The sequence below is a fragment of the Portunus trituberculatus genome, chromosome 28 (assembly GCF_017591435.1).
Source record: "Portunus trituberculatus isolate SZX2019 chromosome 28, ASM1759143v1, whole genome shotgun sequence".
NCBI classification, from domain to species: domain Eukaryota; kingdom Metazoa; phylum Arthropoda; class Malacostraca; order Decapoda; family Portunidae; genus Portunus; species Portunus trituberculatus.
This window is the reverse complement of record NC_059282.1, coordinates 9351056-9356055: the sequence shown is the minus strand read 5'-3', so window position 1 is coordinate 9356055 and position 5000 is coordinate 9351056. Positions and strand designations below refer to the sequence as shown.

General features: G+C 48.7%; 1 protein-coding gene across 3 annotated transcripts in view; it reads left to right on the top strand.

Moving 5' to 3' along the window:
• The first annotated feature begins 571 nt into the window (after positions 1-571).
• Positions 572-5000, top strand: part of LOC123510212 (beta-1 adrenergic receptor-like) — a 34953-nt gene continuing 30524 nt past the window's right edge. Inside the window, exons 1-2 of one of the 3 annotated variants that reach the window (XM_045265138.1) lie at positions 572-638; positions 1062-1518. The gene's annotated coding sequence lies outside the window, so the exon portion shown is untranslated. Of the gene's footprint in view, positions 643-1061; positions 1519-5000 lie in introns of all 3 variants that reach the window. The other 2 variants (XM_045265140.1, XM_045265141.1) reach the window with 2 other exon arrangements.

The window sequence follows — 5000 nt, the reverse complement described above, 5'->3', positions numbered from 1 at the left end:
ATGACTGTTTTTTGGGTGTTTTTCTTTTTTTATATTTTTACCTCCTGATTACCATTTTTGTGGGTGCGGCGCAGACGAGGAGAGATGAGACGTAGCCAAAACACACACACACACACACACACACACACACACACACACACACACACACACACACACACACACACACACACACACACAAGAAACGAGACAAACACACACACATTTATCATATATTATACAACCTTGTGTGTGTGTGTGTGTGTGTGTGTGTGTGTGTGTGTGTGTGTGTGTGAAGTGGAGAGGAATGACGATGAATGGGGAGGAGGACCGAAAAGGCTAGAGGGGAGAGGGAGAGAGGAAGGAGAGGAAGGGAGAAACATATGGAGAGAAGGGAGAGAGAGAGAGAGAGAGAGAGGGAGGGCTAAGTAGGGGGAGCATCCTTGGAACCTACGAGAGAGGAGGAGGAGGAGGAGGAGGAGGGTACTAGGGACACACTGGGAGGCACTGGGAGGGTCTGGGAGGCACTGGGGAGGGACTGGGTATACCTTAAGAGCTCAAAGGAGCATCCAAGTCTCGCCTCAGCTTCATAATCATTCGTGCTAAGGTGGAGCTCGTGTCCAGACCACATCAGTACCCAGCCCTCGTCTTCGCCTCCTTCAGTAGGTAGTGAAGTGAAGGTCTTGCTGGCTGAGTGGTAAAGCGTACTGGTTATGTGTTCTCTAGAGGGTAAAAGTGAACCAGTGAACCAGTGAACCAGCTCCAGTGTTTTCTAGGTGACAAGAACCGGTTTTTGTGTTTCCTCGATAAAGAATTAACCGGTTTTAAGTTTTCTAGGTGGTGACAAGACCCGGTTCCGTTCTTTAGGTAGTGAGTGGAACCGGTTCTTCGTTTTCTAGGCAGCTAAGCGAACCACTACTACGTGAGAAGATTTAACTGGTTTCAAGCTTTCTAGATGGTGACAAGACCCGGTTCTGTTCTCTAGGTAGTGAGTGGAACCGGTTATTCGTTTTCTAGACAGCTAAGCGAACCAGTACTATGATTTCTAGACAGTGAGAAGAATTAACCTGTTTCATATATTCTAGACGGTGAAGAGACCCGGTTCTGTGTTTTCTAGATAGCGAAGGGAACCGGTTATACAATTTCTAGACAGACAAGCGAACCATTCCTGTGTTTTCTAGAGAGTGAAGAGGGAGACAGAGAGAGAGACAGAACCAGTAATATTTGTGTAAAAGAGTGGAACGAACCAATTTATGTTTCCTAGACTCACTAGCAAACCGACGAACCAACGAACCAGAGAACCAGTGAATAAGTGAACCAATCTAGACAGTCCCTTCACTTCCATCACATCGCCTGCTATCCTGCCCTTACAGAACCCCACAAAAAGACATGTAACCCTCAACCCTTCATCTCTGTGTCCTTGAAGTGTCACAGCATCAACTCTTTGGCATAATACGAGTGCCACTTCAACAGAGCAGCGGCATTCTGAGGTGTAACAGAGGAGCCAACAGTGCCACTCTACTGAACGCTTCATTCATACAGGTGAGTGCCAGAGAGTGCCAAAGAGCCAAAGGTGTGCCAGGTGAAAATGGATTGTTATTTAAAAGGGTTATAAAGAGAGGTTTAGGTGTTAATTAATAGGAAAGGTAATATAATAGGTAAATTTGACAGGTGTTGTGAGAGACAGGTAGACAAGTAATAGAGATATAGTTCAGGTAGACAGGTTAATAAGGAGAGGTGTAGAGATACAGGTAAACTTATAAGGAATGTAGATCTGTTTACTGGTGTTGTGAGTGAGTGAGTGAGTAAGTGAGTGAGTGAGTGAAGTGTAGCCAGATAGAGAGGACAGAAACAAGCAAGTAAAACACACACACACACACACACACACACACACACACACACACACACACACACACACACACACACACACAAATAAATAATAAAATAAATAAATAAATAAATAAATGCACAGGTAAACAAACAGAGAAGGTGCAAAAAAGGTGTACTGAGGTGTAGCAGTGGTGATGACACAGTGTACTAGTGTTGCTGTGAGTGTTTGACCTTGGAAGAGAGGGAGAGAGAGGGAGAGGGGGAGGGAGAGGAAGAGAGTGTGTACCGTAGGGAAGTTGTGGTGGTGGTGGTGGTGGTGTTGACAGACGGAAGAACAGAAGGTGAGACAGGGAGGAAGTAAGAAGGCACACACACACACACACACACACACACACACACACACACACACACACACACACACACACACACACACCAGGGTTATTAAAGATGTAGATAGACGCAGAAAGGAACTAATAAAAGAAGAATAAATGAAATAAACACAGTGAGAATTAGGATAAACAGCTGATGACATGGAGAGAGAGAGAGAGAGAGAGAGAGAGAGAGAGAGAGAGAGAGAGAGAGAGAGAGAGAGAGAGAGAGAGAGAGATACAGGGGTAGATAGGGAGGCAAGAAACTCGTGACCTAAACATAACTTTCACTTAATCATTCGTGTGTGTGTGTGTGTGTGTGTGTGTGTGTGTGTGTGTGTGTGTGTGTGTGTGTGTGTGTGTGTGTGTGTGTGTGTGTGTGTGTTTGCCCTCCTTCTAAAATTAACCAAGTGGCTATTAAGGGAAAAAGAGGAGGAAAAATGAAGCGATAAGAGGAGAAGGAGGAGGAGGAGGAGGAGGAGGAGGAGGAGGAGGAGGAGAAGGAGAAGGAGAAGGAGGAGAAGAAGAAGAAGAAGAAGAAGAAGAAGAAGAAGAAGAAGAAGGAGAAGGAGAAAGAAGAAGAAGAAGAAGAAGAAGAAGGAGAAGAAGAAGAAGAAGAAGAAGAAGAAGAAGAAGAAGAAGAAGAAGAAGATGATGATGATGGCTATAATGAAAAGAAAAAAAAGAAAAGAAGAAAACGAAAAAGAAGAAAAGAAGAAGAAGGAAGAGGAGCAAATAAAAATAAGAAATACATAGAAAGAAAAAAAAATGAGAAAAAGAATAAAAAATGAAAGAAAAAAAGACGAAAAAATAAAGACAAAAAAAAATAAAATAAAATAAAGAAAAATGTAATAAAAGGTAAGAGGAAACACGGGACCACTAATTAACACAGTACATTTTCCACCAGGTGTACCAAGGTGAGCGGTACGGTACAGTGCATACAGGTGGACTAGTACGGTACAGCACATCCAGGTGAGAAGTAACTGTGACTGCTATTACCTGGAGGCACCCGCTGTGTTAATTAAGTCATTCACACCTGAGTTTTATCTAATTATGGGGGAGGAGGAGAAGAAGGAGGAGGAGGAAAAGCAAAAGAAAAATGAGGAAGAGAAAAAAAGAAAAATAAGAGGAGGAGGAGGAGGAGGAGGAGGAGGAGGAAGAGAACATGAAGAAAAATATGAATAGGAGGAGTCTTCGTACTATTTGAGAAACGCGGTAAGAGAGAGGGAAGCGTTTCTGAATATGTCGCCTAGTGTTAGCGTGGCAGGAGGGAAGCACGGGACGACTGAGGGAGTGAAAACATTACCAGCACGATAGACCAGGTGAAGGGAACGTGAGGTGAGGCAAACACTTCACACATTGCACCAAAAATACCACGAATCTGACAGCGCGTAACATAGAAATGCTTGGAGGGGCTGGGGCTTTGAGGGAGAGAAAGAGGGGGAGGATGGTGTGGGTGGGGATGAGGGAGGGGAGCGGTGGAGGGTTGGGGTGGACGGAGAAAGCCTGGAAGCTGCACAAGAGGCATGAGAGACAGACCAACCGCTTGTGAAATCATCGGTGTAATGGATTTAGTGGCGGTGTCAGTGTGTGGGTGCGTAATGCTGTGGCTGGCCTGGGTAGGAGGAGGAGGAGGAGGAGGAGGAGGAGGAGGAGGAGGAGGAGGAGGAGGAGGAGGAGGAGGAGGAGGAGGAGGAGGAGGAGGAGGAGGAGGAGAAGGAGGAGGAGGAGAACATCATGATGAGCAAGAATAACAAGAAATATAAGAACATAAACAAGAATAAGATGAACAAGCAGGAGGAGGAGGAGGAGGAGGAGGAGGAGGAGGAGGAGGAGGAGGAGGAGGAGGAGGAGGAGGAGGAGGAGGAGGAGGAGGAGGAGAGGACGTGAAGATGTGTGCATTGCCTGGCAGCCGGCAGGATGTATTTTGACAGCCGCCTCAGGTGCGCTGCTCCCTGCGAGGTGAGCCGCGGCGAGACAAGGCTGATTACGCGGAGGACAGGTAGGGAAAGGTGGCACCACGTGGCCCGCGTGTCAAGGCCTGCCACGCCGCGGACTGCTGAAGACCTGCCACCGAGGCCACACACACACACACACACACACACACACACACACACACACACACACACACACACACACACACACAGCAAGTGAGGTGTGGTGCATCAGCCTAGTAACTGGTGCAGCCCAGCCGTGCCCTAGCCTCCGCCGCCGCCACGAGGACCACCAATACCAGTATTGAGGATTCCGAACACAGAGGCCGAGCTGTGGCTGACCTTGCTACGTGCATCCGGCCAAACAGGGGCCACAACACCGCCGCTCATACAGCACTGGGGAGGCACGCCGCCACAGCTGCGGCACACCAGCAGGCCCTTGGCTAAGTGGGCCACAACGCCACGCAGAGGAACCCTCCACCTCCACCTCCACCTCCACCGCCGCCACGCCGCGTCTTCATCAAGTAGGCCACAACGTGTCCACTCTGCAAGGCCAACAAAGCCTCCTTATTGAATCAAGCAGAGTCCAGCTCGCTCAGCTACACAAACCCCACGGTGGCTTGCAGTACCCGGGACGACACGCCGCCCGCTGGCCGACGCGTGGTGCCGCCATTGGCTGCCGCCGTGCCACCCATACCAACACAACCAAATATCGACGCAGTTGCTGCGCATCGCGAAACGCCGTGTATGGATGCTGCTGAGGGCCACACTCCAGACGTGCGCCGCCCTGCCCTGCCTGCCACACTCCCCACATTCCTGGCGTGTGGCACAGTGCCGCGCCATTACTGCCGCAACAGGCGCCACAGCTCCACAACGTGAGCCACAGTGTGCC